This window comes from Elephas maximus, chromosome 14 (assembly GCF_024166365.1).
Source record: "Elephas maximus indicus isolate mEleMax1 chromosome 14, mEleMax1 primary haplotype, whole genome shotgun sequence".
In the NCBI taxonomy this organism is placed as follows: domain Eukaryota; kingdom Metazoa; phylum Chordata; class Mammalia; order Proboscidea; family Elephantidae; genus Elephas; species Elephas maximus.
This window is the reverse complement of record NC_064832.1, coordinates 81,708,859-81,736,594: the sequence shown is the minus strand read 5'-3', so window position 1 is coordinate 81,736,594 and position 27,736 is coordinate 81,708,859.

Sequence of the window (27,736 nt, the reverse complement as noted above, 5' to 3'; positions counted from 1 at the left end):
AGCGAGATCACAAAACATGGGAGTCATTCAGTTCATGAATAGCTATTTTTATTAGATTATATGGTTTAGACCCAATCTCAAAATATCCTTATGAGGAAAGGAATAAAAAATTTCGCCCTACTTTAAAGAGGGGAAAAAATGAAGAGTCTTACCCAAGGTGACATGAAAAGATACAAAACCAAATGTAAAATCAAGATTTCCTGATTTCAGCTTTATTCTTTGACATGAATTACCAAAATATGGTGACCAGAGTAGTTTGTCCTCAAAGGTTATTATTTACTTCAAACACTTTTTTTTTTTTTTTGGTGTGTGGAATGCGTTTCAATTTTCCATATGCCTAAGGTGTTCAAAATATAGTTGAGCACAGTACTTAGGCTCACTAAGAAACAGAATTCAGAATTCTACTAAGAATTCTGGTGATTGCTTATATTACAAACCTCCGAGTATAAATGTTTACACACAGATGGCTCAAATTTCCAAAAATTTTGAAATAGGTACCTTGAAATCACTGAGTTATTGATTTTGCCCTACAATTATTGTAGTTTCAATTGCTAATATTCTTAAAAATGACTGGTAATTCATCTTTACCATCATCTTCTCAATTTCTGTGAAATTCGGTTTAACACTCAGTGAATCAGGGGGTCTATTTGCATCATGAAACTTAAGCGACATGGTTTTCCTATATTCAAGATATTCGAATATGAATCATTTATATTTCCATTGGTAAAATAATCTTTGGAAAAATCATTTATATTTCCATTGGCATTTATAATCTTTGGAAAAATCCCCAAACATTCTCCTTTGCTGGTGCTGAACTGTGTGTGACTTTGTGCTACTTAAATGAATCACAGAAATAGTAAACTTACCAGGCTACCTTTTAGTGAGTGCAGTGTAAACTGGTTGTCTTTGAACTGATCCCGACTTATGGTAACCCCGTATGCGTCACGTCAGAACTGTGCTCAGCAGGGTTTTCAGTGCTTGTTTTTTTCAGAAGTAAATATCCAGGACTTTCTTCTGAGGTGTCTCTTGGTCCACTTGAACCTCCAACCTTTAGGTTCTCAGCCAAACGCATTTAATGGGGACTCTGGGGGACTCTGATTAGAACATACTAATAATAAAATTTTATATTAAAATTTAAAACTGCTCTGGCAATAGTTTGGACTAGAAAATATGAGAACCTGTGAACTAGAAAGTAAAAAAAATGTTGATAAAATATTTCAAAAAAACTTTTATGTGTTTACCTGAGCTCTTAATTAGGTACAGTGTTCCCCAAGAGACACAAATGAAAAGAAAACTTAAAACTAGACTGGTGCATGACCCAGATGGTTTGATTGTTAAAAGTAAGGCAGGGAAGTGGTTATTGTAAATGGGACTTAAGGTTAAATTATCGCTCTGGCATGAGAAAAGAATTTGGACCCCCAAAAAAGCAGGACTGTGAAACTGCAAAATTTGTGTAAAACTAGAGTTACAACCTTAATGAAAATGTACACTGGGGAAAAAAGAATCTTGAAAGAAATTAAAGTGAATCATGTCTGTCATGGATTGAATTATGTTCCCCCAAAAATGTGTGTATCAACTTGATTAGGCCATGATTCCCAATACTGTGTGTTGTTCTCCATTTCGTGATTGTAATTTTATGTTGAGAGGATTAGGGTGGGATTGTAACACTTCCCTTACTCAGGTCACCTCCCTGATCCAAGGTAAAGGGAGTTTCTCTGTGGCATGGCCTGCACCATCTTTTAACTCTGAAGAGATAAAAGGAAAGGGAAATAAGCAGAGAGTTTGGGACCTCATACCACCAAGTAAGCAGCACCAGGAGCACAGCATGTCCTTTGGACCTGGGGATCCCTGTGCCTGAGAAGCTCTTTGACCAGGGAAAGAGTGAGGACAAGGGCATTCCTCCAGAGCCAGCAAAGAGAGAAAGCCTTCCTGTGGAGCTGACAACCTGAATTTGGACTTTTAACCTACGAGACTGTGAGAGAATAAAGTTCTCTTTGTTAAAGCCATCCACTTATGGTATGTCTGCTACAGCAGCACTAGATGACCAAGATAATGTCTATGTTCACTCATATTCTGATAGAAAGAATCACACTTACACTTGATGGTCTATTACCACAGTGCTGCTCTAAGATTTGGGGTTAGAACTAGGGCTTCTTGGAATCACCAAACTCATAAAAGAACACAGGAGACATCAACAGGTAGTGACTTTCATAAGAATGAGATTCAAGGGATTTTCATTTTAAAAGTATGTGTAAGATTGCTATAGAAAAATGAAATATGAAGATAATTCTAAGTAAAGTGATTAACTTTAATATGCTTATGGATAAGAAGCATCTACATTGTAAAAAAGTCAAACCTCTCCAAATTAAGGTACAAATCTTATGCAATAAATTACAATAAAAATATTTTTGAAGATGGATTTGGATAAAGTCATTTTCAAATATAAATGAAAAAACAAAAGACTTACATAGCCAAAAAATTTTTGAAGGAGAGCAAGGTGTGTAAGCATTTCCTGTATGATATATTAGTTCTTATAATTAAATCAGAGTAATTATGGGAGTATCTTTTTATGGTAGTCATGGTAGTGGTGCCAGTGGAGAAAAATGCATTAATAAAATTGAGGAGTAAGTACAGAAACAAACCCGTGTTCATATGAAAATTTGATATACTACAAAGATGACACTGCAAAATAGTGATGAAGGTAAGACTCCTGAATATAATTGCATTGAGATGGCACCTGGTTATGAATAAGAGGAGGGAGGAAAAGGTCCCTACCATAAATTAAATGCATAAGTAGTCTCTTTGTGCATTAAAGAACGAAATGTAAAGGAAAATATATGCAATTATCTATATAAAATTGATACAAGCGGTTTCTTATATAACACAAAAAGTTAAAAATTAAGAAAGTATTTATATAATTTATATTAATACTTTTTTTTTTTCCTGTGCGTGCACAGACATCATGCAGTTGTTGTTGCTAGATGCCATCCAGCCGACTCTGACTCACAGAGGCCTTACACATAACAGAACAAAACATTGCTTGGTCCTGTGCCATTCACAGTCGTTGCTATGTTTGAGCCCATTGTTGTAGCTACTGTGTCAATCCACCTCATTGAGGGTCTCCCTCTTTTTCTCTGACCCTCTAATTTACCAAGCATGATGTCCTTCTCCAACGATTGATCCCTCCTGGTGACAAGCACAAAGTAGTCTCACCGTCCTCGCTTCTAAGGAGAATTCTGGCTGTACTTTCTCCAAGACAGGTTTGTTTATTCATTTGGCAGTCCATGGTGTATTCATTATTCTCTGTCAACACCATAATTAAAGTGCATCTATCCTTCCTCTGCTTCTGTTTTTACTTAACCAGCTTTCCCATGCATATGGGGCTATTGAAAAGACCTTGGCTTGGCACAGGCACACCTTAATCATCAAAGTGACATTTTTGCCTTTTAAGATTTTCAAAGAGATCTTTTGCAGCAGATTTACCCAATGCAATGCATCATTTGATTTATTGACTAATGCTTCCCTGGGTGTTTATTGAGGGTCCAAGTAAAATAAAATCCTTGACAACTTCAATATTTTCTCCATTTATCATGATGTTGTTTGTTTATTGATCCAGTTGTAAGGATTTTTGTTTTCTTTGTGCTCAGATGTAATCCATACTAAAGCTATAGCCTTTTATTTTCATCAGTAAGTTCTTCAAGTTGCCTCCACTTTCCACAAATTTGTGTCATCTGCATATCACAGGTTGTTAATGAGTCTTCTTCCATTCCTAATGCTGCATTCTTCTTCATATAGCCCAGCTTCTCTATTTGTTCAGCATGTGGATTAAGGAAAGTGAAAGAGTACAACCTGTCTCACTTTTCCAATGTTAAGCTACACAGTATCCACTTATTCTGTTTAAACCACTACCTCTTGATCTATGCATGGGTTCCTTATGAGCATAATTAAGTGTTCTGAAATTCCCAATTTTTGTACTGTTATCCATAATTTGGTATGATCCACATAGTTGAATGCCTTCACAGAGTTGATAAAACATGGGTAACCACCTTTCTGTTTTTCTCGGTTTTTGGACAAATCAGTCTGACATCAGCAAAGATATCCCTCATTCCATGTCTTCTTCTGAATCCAGCTTGAACTTCTGGGAGCTCTCTGTCAAGGTATTGCTGCAGTCCTTTTTGAATTATGTTCAGCAAAATTTTACTAACATATGATATGTTTGATTACCTTTCTTTGGAATGAGAACAAATATTCATCTCTTCCAGTTGGTTGCCCATGTAGCTGTCTTCCAAATGATGTATAGACTAGTATACATCATACAGAAATTAAAGACATACTTCTATATGATGGATAGACTAGTATACATCATACAGAAATTAAAGACATACTTCTATATGATGGATAGACTAGTATACATCATACAGAAATTAAAATACAAATCACAGACTGGGAGAAGATATTTGCAACACATGTAATTGAGGAAAATTAGTAATCAGAATACATATAAGAAGTTTTAAAAATTAATTAAAAAGTAACCCACTTTAAAAAATGGTAAAAGGTATTCACAAACAACTTAGAGAGGACAAAATCTAAATGGTCAATCGCTATTGATGTTGTTGTATGCTGTGAAGTTAATTTCAACTCAAAGTGACACTACATGACACAGAATTGCCACGTAAGGTTTTCTAGGCTGAAATCTTTACAGAAGCAGATCTCCAGGGCTTTTGTCCTTCAGAGCAGCTGGTGGGTTTGAACCGCCAATCTTTCGGTTAGCACTTAATGATTGTGCCACCAAGGCTCCTTGGATTGTCAATAAAGATATAAGAAGTGCTCAAGCTCAATATAAATTATAAAAATGAAAATTAAGGCCACAATGAAATACATTTTCAAACACATCAGATTGGCACATTGTTAAAAGCCTTACAGTACCTAGTATTGTTGATTATGTGGATCAAAGAGAGTACTCATAATCATGTTGTCAGGAGTGGATGCTGGTACAAGCACTTTGAAGAGCAATTCTGTGATATTCAGTATAGTTATAGAAGTTCATTTTCACACTGGAAACCTAGAAGCTTGTTTCTTTCCCCTTTTGTTAGCTCAGCAGAGAACCAGTTCAGCTGGAACTGGCCAGTCTGCACAAAGCAGGGTTTTTGGGTTATGTCACCATTCCTGGAAAGTGAGATTCTTCCAGTGGGTGAAGACCTTGGCCCTTAGCATGCTTACTCTATAGCCTAGTTCTCGAGCCTGGAAAATCCCTTGATATGTCCTTGTTCAGAGAAAATAACTGCTTCCTATCCTCAGGTAAGGTCTGATGACCTCCTTGATCTGGCAGAACCCTGAATCTTTGTAGGGTTTATATTCTAACCACTGGTTCACTAGTTTCTTACTATGGCATCCAGAGAACTTGTCATTTTCTGCTCATCAGGTCTAATTAATGCCATACCACCAATATAGCAAACTAGTATAAAGTTTTCTAGAATGTCTAGAGAATCAAGACCTTTTTGTACTATATTATGATAGATAATAGGACAGTTAACAGTGAAATCCTTGGGCAAGAAAATTAATGTGTGTTTCTGCCTTACTAAGGAATTAAAAAAAAATGCATTCACAATAGCCACATACCAGGTACCAGAGGCTGCATTATTCTGTTCTAAAAGACGTACTATATTTCAAATAGCAGTACTAATTGAGGTTACCAGGTCATTGGGAAAACCCAATCACTGGAAAAGGACATCATGTTTGGTAAGGTAGAGGGTCAGAAAAAATGAATGAAACCCTCAATGAGACGGATTGACATAGTAGCCTCAACAATGTGCTCAAACATGTCAAAGATCACGGAGACGGCAAAGGACTGGGCAACATTTAGTTCTGTTATACATAGGGCCACCATAAATCGTAGCTGACTCTACGGCAACGAACAACAACCACAACAACCACTGAAAGAAGTTTGTGGTGACGTACCGTCACCTACCGTTACCCATTTAGGTTCCGCAGTGCCCATACAGCAGCAACCCTGCATCTTTGAAATCTTTGAGTGTGACGTAAGCCTGTGTCATTCTACTTACAGTATAGGCATTGCTTCTGATCGACTTGGCCAAGGGAAGTATTTTCAGGAACCTGAAACTACTTTCCTGTCAAGACAGTTTTTATTCAACAGAGTAAGAAACCAATATGAGGTTTCTACAAGCTGGTAAATAAATTCTTCCAGAATATACAATCAGGGGATGGAGCAGTAACCACGGAGTGAAACTACAGACTTATTTGGCCTGCTATGACATGGGTGTGGGCTAGAACTCCATTTATCACCTAGCCTCCATATGTTCCCCCACCCCCATTTAAAAGAGGACTATGATGACATTTGTATCAGCTCCAGGTCTAACTCTGTAATCAACATGTTTCAGAATATTTGTGGATCACCCTTCTCCCAATGCACCACAGCTGTTGTTGGTAGGTGTCATTGAGATTATTCCGACATATAGCAACTCGATGTGATAGAGTAGAACTGCTCCATATGGTTTTCTATGCTGTAATCTTTACGGGAGCAAAGCACCACATGTTTTTTTTTTTCCATGGAGCCACTAGGTGGGTTTGAACCACCAACCTTTCAGTTTACAGCCCAGCACTTAACTGTTCTTCACCAGGACTCTTTGCACAATTACTCTGGTAAATTCCCATAGGTCCCATTGGAGAAAGCTTGGGAGGCTATATACCATAACAGCTTATGTTGGCAGTGGAAGATCCTTCCTCAGGTGGATCTGGTCTCCCTTTTAACTGATGGTCTCTAGGTCTGAGAATTAGGTATAGAAACTGGAAATAGGATCATGATTTCCTTTTATGTCTGCCAACATCATCCTTTTCTTCAACAACTCTTCATCTATTTGGGCTATATAATGCAATCAATATCTTCCCTGGCTGCCTATCTTGCCCCTAGGGACAGCATCATCTATTAGTCATTGTTACAAATCCTTGTAGTTTGGATCCCTGGTGGCCATTTCAAGCTTGCTGATCACATTGGAGTTACACCCAACTTGTCTCTGAGAGGGTGAAGTGCTACCACTTGGCCTCTGCTTTACCAGAATTAGAGTGTTCACATTGACTCTGTGAGCATAGTTGCATAGCTACATCTCCCATAATCCTCTCTGGGCTACAGTGGAAAGCCAACACTGGAATTCTCAACAATTCTAGCGCTCACCTCACTAGCACATTCCTCACTGCTTTAGTGAAGGGAGTGTCATCCCTTCTGGGGGTGTGTATTCAGTAAAGGAGTTCTTTGGTCTTATGTAATAAATCTGTTGTATCATGCCCATCCATATCTCTGACCTTTCTGACCCCCTTCTCTATACTCCACCCATTTCCTATAGATCAACATCATCTCCCAAATTCAAGATCCATTAATGATATTCTTGGCAGAAAATTAAATCTGGAGTAATGGAAGAGTCTGTCTATATATGCTTACTTTCCCCAATCCTGCCTTTGATCTGCACACTGCATGCATGAATGTGATTAAGAAGCACCCCATTACATGCTCTCTTGATTCCTTCTGGTAAATAGTGCCAAAGATCTACAGGCCTTTTTGTGAATAACCTAGTTCCTTTCATTTCCTTTTTTGGGCCATATTGGTTCTTGATCATAGTTACCAGTCTAGAATCAACGAAAGCAAATCTTAAAGAGGACAAACATCACCTTACAAGGCATTCACCTCAGGTGTGGTCTTTGCATGGTTCTGGACATTGGGAGGTGGCTTTACTCAAAAAAAAAAAAGGCAGAGGAAGTTGCTTCTGTCAGTGTGAGGGTTTACAGGAACATGTAGATTCAATGTTCTTAAACACATTCGCCCAAATGTTTACAAACCTGGTCTCAGAGTTCCACTCTTTCCCCATCAAAGCACTGACTTTGCCATTCTTATCATCAAATATTCAGCCTGATTTTTATTATAGTCTTCCCTCTAGATGCAGGAGACTATGACCCCTTTGAAAGCTTCGATGGAGGCTTTTTGACTTTCACAGCAAGCTCTGAGATGATAGTTGGATTATCTGAACCTATCACTCCCTTTCTTCAAGGCTCCTATCCAAAACCAAACCCGTTGCCATCAAGTCGATTCCGACTCACCAACCGTATAGGACTGAGTAGAACTGCCGCATAGAGTTTCCAAGGAGTGCCTGCTGGATTTGAACTGGTGACCTTTTGGTTAGCAGCCATAGCTCTTAACCACTATGCCATCAGGGTTTCCAAGGCTTTTATCAGAGTAGTCAAAAGCCAGCAAATGGTAACAATGTTTATAATCACCAATGCCTTTGTACATTTCAAGTGCTAGAGGTATTGTGACCTCTTTAAAGTATTAAAAGCAAAGATGTCACTTTGAGGGCTAGGACCTGCCTGACCCAAGCCCTTGTATTTTTGATCATCTCGTATGCATGACAAGGCTTGACAACAAATAAAGAGTACTGAAGAAGAATTGATGCATTTGAACTATGGTGTTGGTGGAGAATATTGAATATCCCATGGACTGCCAGAAGAATGAACAAATCTGTTTTGAAAGATGTACAGCCAGAGTGCTCCTTAGAAGTGAGGATGATGGGACTTTGTCTCACATACTTTGGACCTGTTATCAGGAAGGGCCAGTCCCTGGAGAAGGACATCATGCTTGATAAAGTAGAGGGTCTGCAAAAGAGAGGAAGATCCTCAGTGAGATGGACTGACACAGTGGCTGCAACAATGAACTCAAGCACAACAATTGTGAGGATGGTGCAGGACCAGGCAGTGTTTCTTTCTGTTGTACATAGGGTCGGTTTGAGTCAGAACCAGTTCGACAACAACAACAGAGGTATTGGGTGAACCCGTACTTTCACTTCCACTGTAACCATCCCTATTCACATAAGATTAAAGTCTTAAGTAATTGTGATACTGCAGCATACCAGATGTTACCACCTCAAACTTACACAACAATAAAATCTTTGTTACCACCTGACAAACAAGCAATCATAATCTAGAACCTCATCATGAGGCTTTGCCTCTAATAGCTTCTGCTGGTAACCATTGTTTAACATGCGTTGCCCCCAAAATCAAATCCTGAAACAAGGATTTGGGTATAGTTTAATGGGGGAAATAATCCTGGGAAGCACTGTGAAGGGAAAGGAAGTAAAATTTAGACAGGAAAAGGAGCAAAGCCAATATAGGGTATGTCTGGAGTAAGTTACCACTGTGGGCAATAGGGACTCAGTCCTTCCAGTGCCCCCCTAAGAGAGGTTATAGAACATGCCTCAGCATTACTGATGCTTACAGGTTGATAGTTTTGGATTGTTCATTTATTTTTCCTCTGGCCTTTGGGGAGGGAGCTCCCTGAGTCCAGAGAATGTTCTCACATAGACAGGAAGGAAGCTGTTGGCGTGTATGAGAGCTTCAACAGATAAACCTCTAGGAAGTCTGGAGGACCTGGGCAGGACACAAAAGTGTCTCCAGTTTATGTTCAACAAAGCAGGTTTTCAGGAGAGACAGGAGGGGTCCCTCTCTGTGGGTCGTTAAAATGGAAAAGAGTTATTATGTGCAAAAGCAGTTTACTGAATTTTAGATAGTTTAGTATTTCAGAGTAGTTGCTGGACAAAAATGGTTCATACATTAAACAGAAATTAGATAGCCATGAACCTTGAAGATGCAGAGAAAACATGGATATGTTCAAGTAATCAATTTATTAATAGTTTCTATATACCAAACCCCTTGCCATCAGAGCCAACTCCGACTCATAGCCACCCTACAGGACAGAGTAGAACTGCCCCATAGGGTTTCCAAGGAGCGGCTGGTGGATTTGAAATACTGATCTTTTGGTTAGTAGCTGAGCTTTTAACCACTTTGCCACCATCGCTCCATAGTTTCTAGATAGTATCTCAAAAAAGTAGTCGATTTCGATAATTATGAAAGCCTGCCCCAGTAGCTGTCAGGTTTTCATGTTCTCAATATTTAAGCAAAACAATTGTACATGTATGTGTTAAAATTTGATATCCCACAAACATTGTGTACTCATTCTGGACATCTAAGCTTAGAAATAAGTGAGATCATACACTTTAGGTTCTGAGTGACAGCAGTATACAAAGTAATTGTGTTTCAGTGAAATAATTAAGAAGAAAATAATTTAGGAACTTCGATTATGTAAATTTTTTTAAATTATGTTTTAAGTGAAAGTTTACAAATCATGTCAGCCTTCATACAAAAACTTACATACACCTTGCTACGCACTACTAGCTACTCTCCCCCTAATGAGACAGCACACTCCTCTCCACCCTGTATTTCCTGTGTCCATTCAACCAGCTCCTGTCCCCCTCTGCTTCTCATCTCGACTCCAGGCAGGAACTGCCCACATAGTCTCATGTGCCTAATTGAGCTAAGAAGCTCACTCCTCTCCAGTATCATTTCCTGTCTTGTAGTCCAGTCCAATCCCGGTCTGAAGAGTAGGCTTTGAGAATGGTTCCAGTATTGGGCTAATAGAAGGTCCAGAGACCATGACCTCTGTGGCCCTCTAGTCTCAGTCAGATCATTGAGTCTGGTCTTTTTATGAGAACTTAAGGTCTCCATCCCACTGTTCTCCTGCTCCATCAGGGATTCTCTGTTTTGTTCCTTGTCAGGGCAGTCATTGATTATAGCTGGGCACCATCTAGTTCTTCTGGTCTCAGGCTGATGTAGTCTCTGGTTTATGTGGTTCTTTCTATCTCTTGGGCTCGTATTTACCTTATGTCTTTGGTGTTCTTCACTCTCCTTTGCTCCAGGTGGGTTGAGACTAATCGATGCATCTTAGATGGCTGCCTGGTAGTGCTTAAGACCCCAGACACCACTCATCAAAGTGGGATGCAGAATGTTTTCTTAATACAGTTTGTTATGTCAATTGACCTAGGTGTTCCCTGAAACCATGGTTCCCAGACCTCCATCCCTGCTACTCTGGCCTTCGAAGTGTTCAGCTGTATTCAGGAAACTTTTTAGCTTTTGGTTTAGTCCAGTTGTGCTGACATCCCCTGTATTGTGTGTTGTTTTTCCCTTCACCTAAAATAGTTCTTGTCTACTACCTAATTAGTGAATATCCCTTTTCCTCCCTCCCCACACTCATAACTATCAAGGAATAATTTCTTCTGCATTTTAACTATTTCTTAAGTTCTTAAAATAGTGGTCTCATACAATATTTGCCCTTTTATTATGTAAAAATTTTGATATTAAATACTAAAAAGAGTAAATTATTCAGACAGAGATTATATATTCTACATTCATGAATGATCTTGGGAAGATAAGACCATAAAAATAACGTAGAATACAAATAAAAATAAAAATAAAAAATACAACATGAAAAGTTTTGATATCTGATAGTACTTTCACCACTTACAATATTAACCGAATGATGTTGGTGGTGGTGCCATCAAATCAATTCGAACTTATATCAACCCCATCTGACAAAGTAGAACTACACCATCAGGTTTTCTTGGCACTAATCTTTATGGAAGCAGATAGCCAGGTCTTTCTCCCAGAAGCTTCCAAGCGACAACCTTTTGCTTAGGAAGCAAGTGTTTAACCATTACAACAACAGGGCTCCTAACTGAATGACATGAGTTATAAATCACAATATGATTACTCAGATGTTTATCTTAGAAATTTTAAAGGATTTTCTCATACATCATCTAATTTGAGTTCCATTCAAACTATGAAATCATAACAGCAGTGACAACCCAAAAATACAGGTATAGCTACATAGCTAGATATGTGTGCATATATGTGTATAGGAAGGTAATGTGAGTATACACAGGTGTAAGTATAGGCATATACGTAGGCATATGTGTGTACATGTACAGATGTGCTGCATACATATTCATATGTATAATAAAGTACAGAGGGGGAACAGTTACAGATACTTCCTTGACATAATCAAACACCTCTTGGAATTGGTTTATTGGATTTAAAGGCTTAGGACTACAGTCTTGTGGGACAATTCAGTCAACTGGTATAACATAGATCATAAACTTTATGTCCTACATCCTAGTTTGGTAAGTACCTTCTGGGGTCTTAAAAGCTTGTGAGCGACCATCTAAGATACAACAATTGGTCTCTACTTTTCTGGAGCAAAAGGGAAAGAAGGAAATGAAATACTCAAAGAGGAAACTAGAATACAGGACTAATAGCCTACACCAACCACAGCCTTATCCACCCTGAGACAAGAATAACTAGATGGTGCCCACCTAGGGACACAATAGATGGTCCCAGATAGAATGGGAGAAAAATGTAGAATAAAACTTATACTTTTAAAAATGGCCAGATTCAGTGACCAGTAGGGACTAGAAGAACCCGAGACTCTTGCCCTGAGATACCCTTTAAACTTTGAACTGAAACCACACCCGGAGGTCACCTTTCCACTAAATAACTGACTGACTCGTAAAATAAACAATACCAAGTGAGTACTGTACTCCTTTAAAAAATCATCTCTGTGAGACCAAATGGTCAACATTTACCCTAAAACAAAGATGAGAAGGTAAGGAGGGGGGCAGGGAAACTAGATTAATGAGGACAGAACAACCAGGAGGGAAATAATAAGAATGTTGAGACATTGGAAAAAATGTAACCAATATCACTGAACAATATGTACAGAAATAATTAAATGGGAACCGAATTTGCTAAGTAAACTTTCACCAAAAAAATAAAATATTTTTAAGCATAAAATCATATATACAAATTAATCGTGTATGGACTGAATGCCTCCTATATGCTCAGCATAATCGTCTTGTCATTAATTATGGATTATATTTCAAAATACCATGATTTTTTTCAGATATTTAAATTCTGTGAATCATCTTGTATATTTTCAACTTTGTATATATATATATATATTATATGAAATTTTCCTCACAAAATTATATTATTTATTCAGTGATAGTTCATATAATATTCAGTAATTTAATTCAGGATTCAGTTAGAACTTTCGATTCTTTCAAATATTAAACACAACTTTAAATTTTAAATGTAAATGGTGCCTAAAATTAAACATATATAATCTTCTGTATGTGTACGTGTGTATGGTTAAAGAAGGTTTGGCCCAATGTGATTTTTTTCTCTACAAGTTAACATATTTCATTTAACTTTATAATATCTACTTTTATAAACTAGTCCAAGCATGACTCATAAGAGTGACTAAATATTAGGTAAATATATTTATGATGTTCTCATACTTTGCTAATATAGGAAATACATCATTTATTCATGAAATTTTCCTGCAAAGTAGCTGATAAGAAAAAGTTTTGGCATATAGAGAAATGTTTGTCATCCAGAACTTATTTATCCCTTTTTGAATTCTGGTTAACAGTTCATAAAATAAAATGCTTAGTTCAATGAGCAAATCCTGTAGACGGGCTTTTTTTTTTTTTAATTTAATATTTTCTAAATGTCTATTATATTTTATTCCACTAGTAGGCAGAGAAAAAATTTTTAGATTCATTTCATACACAATACATTTGCACAGTAAAAACATTACCATTATTAAAACCAATTCTGGAAAAAAAAGTTCTTTATGATAAATTGCCAAAGAAAAGTCACATGCATTAAAGCTATTTAGCCATATTTGTCTACGGTAAACATTCTTGAAGTAGAGAGATTAGCATATCAGTGGCCTCATCACGCCATTAGTCTGATCCCTGCCTTGTAAAGATCTCACTCCGTAGGGGATTTGACTAATGAAGTTTCAGCGCTGAGACAATAATGGCTTCCTCAGAGGAGACTGCCAATTCAACCATATTGTGCTGAACTGTAGAGAACTAGGCCCAATTGTGTGTGTCTGCTTCAGAAACAAGCAGTTCATTAAAAAGAAAGGAAAAAAAAAAAAAAAGGTAAGCAGCAAACACATTTTTAAATAGCAACTGTGAAGACCTGGCATACTTTAAACATTTGATTTTTTTTTTTTTTTCTTTTCTCATAGTATCAAACAGTCAATATAGAGGTTTCTTTTTGAGGGTGAACAGAATTAAAAAGCAAACTTTAGCATCGATATTATTATCAGCCTAGATAGAGGGAAATTAAGGTTTCAAAAGGCACATTGCAATTTACAGTAGTGCCTTAATGTTCAAATTCCTTCATTTATTTAAAAATAATTTATTCTAGTGCACCCTTGTGCCTGGCACCGTGTAGGCTCTGTGAATACTTTGATTTCTCATTTTGTTTACAATATGATTTGATATTTTAGAGGAGAATTTTCCACATCAAAACTAATAAATTATGTGTCAGAGTCCTGCTATACATTTTTTATGGGGTTGTGGGTTAAAAACTCAGTCGGCTCAATGGCAACATTTTTTTTTAAACAGGGTTTAAAATAGTTTTAATTGGAAATAATTTCAAATTTACAGAGGAGTTGCAAAAATAAGAATAGCATAAAACACACCTGTGTACACTTTATGTAGATTCACCTGCTGTTGACATTTACCTCATTTGCATACCTTATTATTAAGATACTGTTCAATCTTAGAGTGATCTTATCTTTTGCTCCACTGTCATGCTCCCTTTTTTGCTAATATTTTGTACAACTATTACACAACTGTTACTTATACATTATGTATTAATTCTTTGATAACAAGTTTTTATTGACAATTTTATTAACGATGGGTTTAGGGACCATTTCTTATTCATCTGGGGCTCCTGTTTCTAACACAGTTGCTAACGGGTAGTATAATTTAAATCCACATTTGGTGCATAAAAATTGAACTAACTAATTGACGAAATACAAATTAGAAAGGCAGGAAAGATTCAACAATCCATTATTTATATACAAAGTACTATTAAATTTCTATGAATTATACACACACGTATATATTCATTTATCTTAAATATATAAAAGTCATGGACTTTATGCTATTTTTCTTTATCTATTACATTTTTTTATTTATAATTTTGTTTCTTTAATCACTTAAATTAATAAGTGAATAATAAAAATTCTATTTCATCTATCAGAATAATACTAATGCGATTTTTTTCTTAATTTTTAGGAGTAAACATTCAATTTCAGCAAAGAAATCATACCTCTGAAAAATCTCAATATTAATTCAAAACAATTTAAAACTAAGGCATTTAGTCCTTTACACATTTTCCTGGAGTCCTGGTGATGCAGTGGCTAAGAGCTCATTAGAATCCACCAATCCCTCCTTGGAAACCCAATGGGGCGGTCCTACTCTGTGTGGAGAAAGTACATTAAGGCGCTGGGGGGTGGGAAGAAGAGGTGATAGAGCAGGAAGACTATTCAGTTATTCACTAATGGGGAGAACATGAAAGGAGTAGCACGTCTAAAAGAAATGTTCATTCCATAAATAAAGGCATTATCCCTAACAATAGTAAGAACTTTGGTTTCTGAAACAAACATGCCCTGTGTAAATAGCAATTTAAATAATTACCTTTGTCAAAATTAACATTTGTTCTATTTAATACCTTTTTTTTGTATTTTTTTTTTTTATTTTGTTTTCTCTTCATTTCCTGTTAATATGCAGGTGTAATTTTGGAAAGACAAACAAGCAGAGCCTCATTTTCCTTTTGAAGAAAAATGCTTCAGTTATACTCGTGATTATACTAGAAATCAATAGAGTCAAAGGAAAAGAGTCATTGGTGCTCATTAAGTGTTCTTTTAACTATTGCTTAGGCTTTTTTGATTTTAAGTCAAAATATCATTAAATAGTTCTTCACGAAGGCACACAAATTAATTACTAAAAGAAAATCAATACCACCTTATGTGTCACCTGTGTTTCTGGAATCTGCCAATTTCTAATGTTTTTGGAAACATAAATTGTTAAAATTAACAGAACTCTTTATGCTATATTTTTTGTGTTTCCACTACAAAGATGCTCTCCTTCTTTGTCTTCTCTCTTCTTTTTGCTAAAAAGATAATTGATAGTGGCCTCTTTTATTTTTTAAAGAGAAGACTGAAATTCTGGAATATAATAAACAGCAACTGTCAAAATAAATTCACGTTTAGATCCTTACTTCTGAAAATAAAGCATGCATCACAGAGCATTTTTGGTGTTCCTCATGTGAATCTTTTTTAGGAATTACATTCACATATTCGAATTCCACTCTTGTATTTTTTATTCTTATAGTGCATTTTCCAAAGTGAATTTTTTTTTCTGCTCTCCATAGCTCTGCTTTGTTTTGCTAGCTTCTTTAAATTAATGCAAATTTCATTTATTTCTAGAATTTTTTTTTTTTAAGGGTCATGGGAAGATGTATAAAGAGTTTGCATTTCAGCCTTCCTTTTTTTTAAAATTGTACTACAGATGAAGGTTTACAGAACAAACTAGTTTCTTATTAAACAGTACACATATTGGTTTATGACATTGGTTAACAACCCCACAAGATATCAACACTTTCCCTTCTCGACTTTGGGTTCCCTATTACCAGATTTCCTGTCCCTTCCTTGCCCCTGTGCTGTTGTGCCCCTTTAGTCTCATTTTGTCTTATGGGCCTGTCTAATATTTGGCTAAAGGTGAACCTCAGGAGTGACTTCATTACTGAGCTGAAAGGGTGTCCGGGGGCCGTATTCTTGGGGTTTCTCTAGTCGGTCAGGCCAGTAAGTCTGGCCTTCTTTTGTGAGTTAGAATTTTGTTCTACATTTTTCTCCAGCTCTGTTCGGGACCCTCTATTGTGATCTCTGTCAGAGCAGTCAGTAATGATAGCCAGGCAACATCTAGCTATACTGGATTCAGTCCGATGGAGGCCATGGTAGATGCAGTTCATTAGTCCTTTGTACTAATAAAAGTGATTTTTTTTTTTTTTTAAAGCATGAATCTGATGATTTTTCTCCCTTGTTTAACTACAGCAATAGTTGGCCTTTGCAATTAAAATCCATCGAAAAGCCCATAAAAAGTCATTCCTACTTCCCAGCCCCTTTTATTACCATCCTCCTCTGTTAACTGAGGACATTGTTTTCCTTTCTGCCTGTTCCTTGAACACTTTTAACTCTATTTCAGGTTCTTTTTTGACTGAATTTTTCCTCCCACAGGATACAAGTGCAAACACTCTACATTGACAGCCTGGCCCCTCAAGAAAGGGAACAAAGCTTTAAGGTGAACCTAAGTGCCTGCCTTTGGTTTTAGATCCCTCACCTAATGCCAACAGCCCTGAGTATTGGCATTTTCCCTATTCCCCTGATATGTTCATCCATATCTCTGTTTGAATGGCATCTCCTTGGAGATGCTTTCTCCAAACACCATTATAAAGTAGGTCCCACCATCCAAGTTCAGCCTATCTGAATGCCTTGTTTTATTTTCTTCACTTATTAGTATCTGAATCTATATTTTCCTATTTACTTGCTGATGTACTTATTTTTTATCTGCAGCAGGAAATAATAAGTATACAGCCTTCATTTGCCTGGCCCTCCACTGTGTCCAGCAAATAGTGTGTGCCTAATAAATACTTGGAGAGGGTTGAATGAAGGAAGGAAACAACAATTAAATTCATAATCATGATGCAAAATTGAAATCAGCAATCTTTGAAAAAGTGTACTTGTACAGCAGAGGTCAAGTTGAGCCTGCAGCCTGATTTTATAGTTCTTGAGATCTAAGAATTGCTTTTACAAGTTAAAAGGTTGTGAAATAAATAATGATGACTATATAAAAAAAAAAAAATTTTTTTTTTTATATGACAGCCAGCATGTGGCCACAAAGGTTAGATTATTCACTATCTGGCTGTTAACAAAAAGAGTGTGCTCTTCTCTGTTCTAGATGCCACTCCACTGTTACCTGAATAAATATAGATTATTTTATGCTCTTATTTTTTCCCATGAAAATTGGAAAATTTGATTGAATGACCTCTTAATTTTCTTCCATTTTATGCTCTTGATAGACCTTCTGAAAGGTGAATGGAGGAAATATAGTTTACCATACCTATTCTCTCCAGTCCCCTGGTTGACATGGGCCAGGAAAGAGAAAGTGTTAAGAGTGAGTAGATATGAGAACTTACAGAGAGCGTTATATAAAGCAAGGCCTCTTTCCAGGGAAGCTGAAGCAATGTAATCACTATGGTGAACTTTAATAAAGGAAATATGGCATCAAAAACTTGTTGTTCAGAATTTCAGAATCTCGTGGAATCCAGACTTTTTAGACCCATGAAGGCTGGATGAACCCTTGAAACTATTGCCCTAACATAATCATTAGACCTTAAACCTTAAACCAAAAATACCCCCTGAGATCTTCCTAAAACCAAATAATAGTTTCGCTTAACTAGTAAACAATGTCTGCTTGATCATTGTGCTCTTTTAAGAATTATCTTATGGGATCAAATTGACAAAAGCAACTCAAAAGACTAGACAGGAAACTTAGAGGACAATGAATTTATGTTAATTGGGGAGGGATAATTCTGAAAAGGAGGGTAAAAATGATTGCATAGCTCAAAGAATGTATTCAATGTCACTGAATTGTACATGTAGAAATTGTTGAATTGGTGTATATTCTGCTGTGTATATTTTCCACGACAATAAAAAATAAATTATAAAGAAAATAATAAAAAGTTTTAAAAAGTTTGTTGCCATTGTTATCATAGTGACCTTATAGCATAAAGTAGAACTGCCCCATAGGGTTTCCTAGCTGCAACCTTTATGGGAGCAGATCACCAGGTTCTTTCTCCTGTGGAGTCACTGGTGAGTTTGAACCACCAACCTTCCAGTTAACAGCTAGCCTTCCAGTTAACAGCTAGCCTTCCAGTTAACAGCTAACCTTCCAGTTAACAGCTAACCGTTATACCAACAAGGATCCTTATCAAAAGCCTACTCATGTTAAAATGCAAATCTCTCTTGTTGAATCTTGGACATGTACACCCAAATTGTCAACATATAAATAAGATAAATATGAAAAAAATCAGTGATGAATGAGAATAACATTTTCATATAAATGAAAGGCATGGGTTTGAAGCTACTCTGTCTTCATCAATTATTAAGTTTGTGTCTCTCAGCCCACTTAATCTCTCTGTATCTACCATCCAAAATTGTTATCAGGATTAACTGAGCTAAGATTTGTAAAGTTCTCAGATGATGCCTGGCACACAGTGGGCACCCTGAAATCTTGGTTAAATAAAATAGAATTACAACTCAGATTTATTTTATCATTAGCCTGACGGCAATAAAACTGTGGCAAATAGAACAGTGCTACAATCAAACATTTTCATGTTTCCGTAACATACATTACTAATGGAGGTTGCGTAAGAATTACCTTTATATTGAATTCCACAGCTAGTTCATTGTGTGAGAGGGTGTATTTTCAAATTATTTTATCATTGTTAGAAAAGAAAGCATAGCCTTTTCATTCCCATAAACTTCAAAGTGAGCGGTTAATTTCTCTTACAAAATGATTTTATTTAAAAACATCAGAATAAAAGAGAATAAAAAGGTACTCATTTTTCAGAATTGCTCTTAACCGTTTACGTCACAAAAAAGCACATTAAAGACCAGATCTGTGATATATATTTAAGTGAGAATATTTCTAATATAACAAATGAAAATATGCTTCAAATATTTTCTTTTCTTTTTTCTTGTTATTGTTATTTCCTTACTGGATTTTTAAAAAATAACACAAAATGGAGAATAGACCTAGCACCAGGAATATCGTCAATCTAAGGCAGGCTGCTTTAAGCTATGCTGGCTCTCTCACATTTTAAACTCTACTTCATTGTTGATTTTAGCATAGATTGATTCTAAATTTTAGTGTAGTCTTAAAGTTAGTACTTTTTTTAAGGGGAAAATGATTTATAAATATTTTTACTGTCAAAATTATTTTAGCAAAAATTTCTGCGTGTGTCTGTGTGTGTCTGTTTGAACTCCAGGCTGCCATTAACAATGTAACTGTACAATCGTCCTTGATCAAGGTAAGTACACTCTCTTGAGTCTGAATTTCCTAACGCACATGATGGCAATAATACTACCTGTTAGAAGTTGACAAACTTTTTCTGTAAAATGCAGGTAGTGAATACTTTAGGCTTTGCAAGTCATACATCTCTGTGGCAAAATCTCCACTCTGCTACTGTAACACAAAAGCATCAATACACAAAATTTAAGCAAATGAGAGTGGCCGTGTGCCAGTAAAACTTTATTTATAGAAATGGGCTGTAGGCCTGATTTGGTCCACTGGTTGCAGTTTGCTAGCTCCTGCTATTTCTTTCTCTCTAATATGTGTGTATATATATACCTGGCTGGCACAAACAGTTAATGCACTTGGCTGCTAAACAAAAGGTTGGAGATTTGAGTCTACTCAGAGGTGCCTAGGAGAAAGGACTGGTAATCTATTTTTGAAACACCAGCCATTGAAAATCCTGTGGAGTATGGTTCTAATCTTGCATGTTTTTTTAAGCAGCTGAAGTTAGGTCTGATTTCACAGGTTAAAGGCCACAGTCCTCCTGACACTGTTTGCCTAAGACTTCACTCAGCAGCCCAAGCTTGGGGATCCCCAGTTCATCTGCATTTCTGACCAACTAGCTACAAACTTGGGGGTTCCCACTATCCCCTCAGCATACCAACTCTAAGGTCAGGGGCCCCAAGAACACCCACATTTCTGACCTGCTGACTACAAAATCAGAGGTTCCCATTACTCCCTCAGGTTTGATAAATCACTAGAACAACTCACAGAACTAAGAAACGCACTTAGGATTAAAAATTTTGTTATAGCAAAAAGAAGAAAAAGAAAGAGCATGCATAAGGTGAGGTTTGGGAGGATCCCCAACACAGGGCTTCTATGGCTCCAGGCATGTATTATGCTCATGTGCATCGATGTTTACCACCAACCAGGAAGCCCATCAGAACCTTGGTGCCCAGAGTTTTTACTGAGGTTTCATTATGTAAGCATGATTCGTTGAATCACTGACCACATGATTAAACTCAATGTCCAACCAACCATCCTCCCCCAGATGTTGGACAGTTATCACATGATGGGTCTCTCTAACCTGGCATGACTGGACCCTATCTCAAGTCATCTCATTAGTGTAAAATCACAAGTGTGGTCTGGAGCCCTTTATGAACAACAAAGCCACAGCAATCACTCAGGATTCCAATTCAAGTGAGAGATTATTCTAGTACAGATCAGGTGCCCTCACCTCAGCTAAGGGAAGCCCATCTTGGCAGACAATTTTAGAAGATTGAATCAAATAAGAAAAGAGACACCAAAACTGGAATAGTTTTTCCATTCTTAAAAGGAGGAATTATGCTAGGCAACAATAAAGCAATAATGTTCACTATAATCATGGGACCAAATATAAGCATATAACCAAGTTGGCCAAATAATTAAAGTTTACATATTTTTAAGAATTCTATCATGGAAAAGAAAACGCTGGTGGCATAGTCTTTAAGGGCTATGGCTGCTTACCAAAAGGTTGGCAGTTCAAATCCACCAGGTGCTCCTTGGAGATCCTATGGGGCCGTTCTAGTCTGTCCTGTAGGATCACTAGAGAGTCAGAATTGACTCCACGGCAGGCAATGGGTTTGGTTTTTCTATCAAGGAAAAAAAGCTGTGTTAGAATTCGCTCACTGCTTACAAAGAAAACATGCTATGTGCTAGTGTGGCAGATAACTTAAAAAAAAATAAAAAGTCTGGGGTTGTTATAAGAATCGTCTTAAGGAAGAAGCTCTAGTCCCCTCAAAGGATCAGAACAGTATCCATCATACAAGGTGCACAATAAAAATATGGTGAAAAAGCAAAAGCATGAAAGACTGAACAGAGTAAGTGTTAAAAGATCATAGACGTCATGTCAAAAAGTGGGAGAAAGGCATGGCTAAACTGAAAACTTATGTCATATAGCATCTTTAGAAAGCAACGAATGCAGCATCATGGGAAGATATGTCCTCCCTTGGGCTGTATCTGAGAAGATGGTCTAAAAAGATAAGGAAGAAGAGATGGCAAGAAGAATAGTAAATCATTTACTATTATTGAACTTACTCTGTGTGTATAATACTCAAGTACATGTGATGAGGAGGTTTACAAAAAGCTTAGCAGTCAGAAGGTATGAGGGCATTTATCAATTACCAAGACCAACAGAGACTCAGTTTCATAGTTCCATGAAAATTATGAAAATACTGTAAGGAATAAAACCCAATATTTTTGCAGATATTCCTCACTGGAACAATGCTTAAGAATTCATATGAATTTATATTTTCTCATAAATATTTTAAAAACTATGCAGGATGATCCCTTGGGAAATGTCTAAGTGTCAAACCTTGGTATTGGGAACACAGTGTTAATAGAATATACTGCAGAGGCATTAGCTTATCTAACAGAGTAGGGCTTGTGATTCAAATCAAATAGCAATGATTACTGCAAGAATACTGTATCACAAAGTATGGGTTTCAGTTTTACAGGATGGTCCAATGCCTCTGCAAGCAGGGCATGTCCAGTAGTAATGTTTCTTAAAATTAAAAGATAATTAAATAAAATAACATGAAGTTTTATATTAAAAAACCACACCAAAATCACATGAATCATATGTGCTGAGCTGAAGCAGCTATAAGAATACTAAAAGGGGAAGTATGCCATTTTTGGACCAGACAGAATTCCACCTTCATTCCTGAAAGTAATTTTAAACTATTTTATTCCAACCTATAATGTTTTAAGTTATCCTGTTTAGAAAACCTGGTGGCATAGTGGTTAAGAGCTACGGCAGCTAACCAAAAGTTCAGCAGTTCAAATCCACCAAGCACTCCTTGGAAACTCTACGGGGCAGTTCTCCTCTGTCCTGTAGGGTCGCTATGAGTCAGAATCAACTCGATGGTAATGGGTTTGTTTTGGTTTTTGGTTTGTTAGTCATGTCACTCAAATTTAATTCTTTTTACTGGTTTATTTTGAGTCTTATCAGTAAATTTCATTTTTTAATTCCTAAGAAATCGATCTATTCTTCCATGGGGCACTGTGTATGTTTATGGTATCCTGTCAGTTTATGGTATCCTTGAAAAGGAAACTGATTAAAAAAAAAAAAAAAAAACTGTCTAATGCATTGCAAACCATTAAATCTCCAAATCCATAGCTGCAAAAAAAATGAAGTGCTTGTTTCACATGAGATTGCTAAGCTATCTGGGAGACAATCAGATCTAGAAAAGTGCTTAATATTTTAATGATATGAATTTCCTGAATTTATTCCACAATAAAAAGGACATAAATCAGGGCATATTATGGTGCAGGATGCCATCTTATTAAACTTTTTATTTTAGAATGGTTTTACATTTACTGAAAAGTTGTGAAGATAGTACAAAGTTTCCATATAGACTACCCTGAATTTCCACTGTTATTAACATTAGTATGGCATGTTTGTAACAACTAATGAAACAATATCCACACATTATCAATGTTTATCCTTTATTCATATTTCCTTAGATTTATTTAACATCATTTATCTGTTCCAAGACACTATGCAGGATACCACATTTCATTTGCTCGTCATGTTTGCTTAGGGTCCTTCTGACTGTGATTGTTTCTTGAAATTACCTTGGTTTTGATGATCATGACAGTTTTTAAGAGTATCTATTGGGTACTTTTTAGGAAGCCTTACTACCAGAATTTGATGTTTTTCTCATGATCAATCTGGAATTATGGGTTTTAGGAGGAGGACCACAGAGGTGAAATGACATTCTCATCACATATCAAGGCTACATACTAACAACATGACTTATCACCTTGTTCCCCTGGCTGAGGTAGTGTTTGCTAGATTTCTTCACTGTAAAGTTATCCCCCTCCCTTTTCATAAAAAAAGGAAAAAAAAAAATGTTACCATAGAACTGCCCCATAGGGTTTCTAAGGAGTGGCTGGTGGATTCAAACTGCCGACCTTTTGGTTAGCAACTGGGCTGTTAACCACTGAGCCACCAGGGCGCCCCCCTCCTTTTCATACTATAAATTATTATGTTACATGAGACCAGAACAGTTAACAAAATAGCCCTAAGAGGATTGTTGCAAAATATTTCTTTTATACCAAAGGTTGCAGGTGGAATTAAGGTTGCTACTTAACTGACTTTAAAATAGGGAGATAAGTCTGGATTATATGGGTGGGTCCAATGTGATTACAAGTTTCCTAAAAAGATGGAAGAAGGTGGAAGAAACTTCAGTGTCAGAGTGATGTGATACGAGAAATACTGGATTGGCCATTTTTGCCAAGGAATATGGTAAGCCTCTAGAAGCTGGTAAAGACAAGAAAATGCATGATAAGGTACAAGACATGGTTTAAATAATTTGCCGGTTCCTTAGATGATGGGTATGAGAGTAAAAAGTGCGTCATGAATGTTCAGGTTTCTGGTACCACAACTGAGTGAATAGTTGTGCCATGCATTGAAATGGAATATTCTGCCAGATGTTGAGATGAGTAGAGGAAATAGAAGAATTTCAGAAATGCCAATTTTGAGATTCTCATTAGACTTTTGTGTAAAGATGCCAAGTTGAAAATTGGAATAAAAATATAAAGTTCTAAGGAGAATTGGATCTCAAGGTAAAAAAATCTGGAAGAAAAGGATAATCCTTCAAGGGGCACAAAGAGGGCACTTTCAATTAAAAAAAAAAAAATTGAAAACTCATGAGGGTCATTATGGCAGAAAGCTAAATAAATAAATCCTTTTAACTAAGAGTTAATTATCAAAAATATCAAAAGCTGTTAAGTGGTTTGGTAAGATAAGGATAGAGATCTGGCTTTTGAATTTTTGGATGTAATTGATGACTTTGAAGACAGTGGTCTCAATTTTGTGGCGAGATCTGAAATGATGGGTCGAGTAAGAGATAATGGAAGAGAGGAAGTACAGAAGATTGTTTCAGGCAACTCTTCTGTGAGTGTTTATTAAAGAGATGAGAAATGAATGAGCTTTCCATAAGGGAAATATAAATCTTTTTTTCTAATATTTTAGTTTAGCTTGTAAACATTGAGGAAACTGAGTAATATGTATATTCTAAGCTAAATGCAAATAAGTGACTTAAAACACAAATTTGGTCTAACTTTCATTTTTATACTTTTGTTTTTTCCTTGCCTAATTCCATCCATCTTTTTTATCTAGTAATATTCCACACTACCATTCTTCTTGGAGACCTGGTGGTATAGTGGTTATCTTCTTAATGTATTTTGATAAATATATAAATGTATAAATAGGAAAAATTAAAATTATAATACTAGAATTTATATTTATTATGAATACTAGAACCTTAATCATAAGAGAACTTGCTAGGTATTGGAGAAGGCATGTGCTATGGACTGAATTGTTCCACCACTCCCCCTCCAAAAAAAGGTTTGTTGAAGTCATACCCTGACCTGTGAATACCAACTTGTTTGAAAATAGAGGTTTTTCTTTTGTTATCAGATAAATTACACAAGGTCATACTGGAATAAGATGAGTCTTAATCCTAATCCCTTCTGAGTTGTGTTTTTTAAAAGGAGAGTCACTTACACAGGAGGAGGCACCATGTGGAGATGCATCTAAGAGCGGCAAAGGCACACCAAAGATTAGGAGCTGCCATCAGAAGCTAGGAAAGAGGCATGGGATTAGTTCTCCTTCAAAGCCATCAGAAGGAATCTACCCGGTTGATATCCTGATTTGTACTTCTAACCTCCAGAACAGTGCAAAAAAAAAAAAATTCTGTTCTTTAAATTCACCCACTTTGTCATATTTTGTAATGGCAGTCTTAAAAGGCTAGGGCAGCATGCATGGATTTACAGGGTATCCTAATTGTTGACACAATGGAAGTGCTGAATGAATGAATGAAAGGCACCTTCAAGATGTATTCAGAAAATATTTACTATCCACTTACTATATTCTAGGCCCTAGATACACAGAGTTTAGGATATAGGACTTTCTTTCACGTAGCTCACAGCACATTTTTGAGGTGGATAATAGAAAATGCTAACACATTTCTGTAAGTGCTATGATAGATGTCAGTACTTAATAAAAAAAAAAATTATATACTTAATACAGCATATAGAATTAAACCTAAATATTTCGCATTTTGAATACACACACACACATATTTGTATATAGGGACCCTTTGATTTTTAAAATTCTTCCTCCTCTCATTTTTTTTTAATCTATTGATACTTTTTTCCAAGATGCCCTCTTAAATCAGTTAAATAAATATCTGTTTATGTTATGTGAGGGCTCAGATGATGGGAGATCAAAAACTTTGTTCACATAGAGGTTGCAGGTGGTAAAAGACAGGTCTGTTTCATTTTTATGTATTGTTCTCTGTGAATAGATAAAATTATGAGTGATCAGAGATTGCTATGAGAAGATTGAAGCAGGTTGTTAGAAACTAATTGTTACCCAGGGGTTCCAGGTATAAAAATCTAAAATGCTCAAGGATTGCAGACTTCAGAGTCATTGGGGTGACATAAGCAGCATCTGTTTCCTTGCTACAGAATGAGATTCCAGCCTAGTTAAACAACTGGAGTTCATATCATTCTCAGGAGATATGTGAGCTGTTCATCAAGAAATGAAAAACCATCAGAATAAAAAGAATAATCATCATAATGTGAAATAGAAAAAGAAATTAAAGGAGGAACTAAAATCTAATTCAAAGTGTTGAACATGAAAATATAACATCCAGAAATTCACATTCCAAAATCAGGATGATTTTGTATAGATACAGTCATGGCTCCTCAGTGACACAGCAATGAGCCATCAGTTTTGACAGGAGCAAAGTACTCTGCTCAGGGACATGAGATAAAGCATATTCTTCAAGTACATATTGATTAGACTTTAAAGTCTTTATGGAGTGACTTAGGTCATAATTTTTAATGCTTTGAAATGCATTAAAACACCTACTATAACCAGGTGTTATGGATTGAATTATGTCCCTCAAAAATGTATGTCAACTTGGCTAGTCCATGATTCCCAGTGTTGTGTGATTGTCCACCATTTTGTCATCTGATATGATTTTCTCATGTACTGTAAATCCTACTTCTATGAAGTTAATGAGGTGGGATTAGCGGCAGTTATGCTAACGAAGCAGGACTCAATCTACAAGATTAGGTTTTGTCTTAAATTAATCTCTTTTGAGATATAAAAGACAGAAGCAAGCAAAGAGACAGGGGCACTTCATAACACTTAGAAAGTAGCACCAGGAGCAGAGTGTGTCCTTTGGACTTTGAGGTTCATGTGCAGAGAAGCTCCAAGACCAAGGGAAAATTGATGGCAAGACCTTCCTCCAGGGCAGAGAAACCTTCCCCTGGAGCTGATGCTCTGAACTTGGGCTTCTAGCCTACTAGACTGTGAGAGAATAAACTTCTCTTTGTCGAAGCCATCCACCTGTGGTATTTGTGTTATAGCAGCACTAAATAACCAAATAGATAGATAGATTATGGAGTTATAGATCCCCCATGTGTCTGTAATCCAACCGAATGCAGAAATTATTGAACAATAGCATTAATATCACATATGAGCAAAATTTTGCTGAAGATCATTCAAAAGTGGCAGCAGCAGTATATGAACAGGTAACTGCCAGAAATTCAAGCCAGATTTAGAAGAGGAAGTGGAACTAGGGACATCATTGCTGATTTCAAATGGACCCTGAAAGCAGAAAATACCAGAAAGATGTTTACCTGCGTTTTATTGACTACACTAAGGCATTCCACCTTGTGGACCATAACATATTATGGGTAACATTGCAGAAAATTGGAATTCTGGAACACTTAATTGTGCCCATGAGGAATCTGTGCATGGATTAAGAGGCATTTGTTCAAACACAAGAAGGGGATACTGCATTGTTTAAAGTCAAGAAAGGTGTGTGTCAGGGTTGTATCTTTTC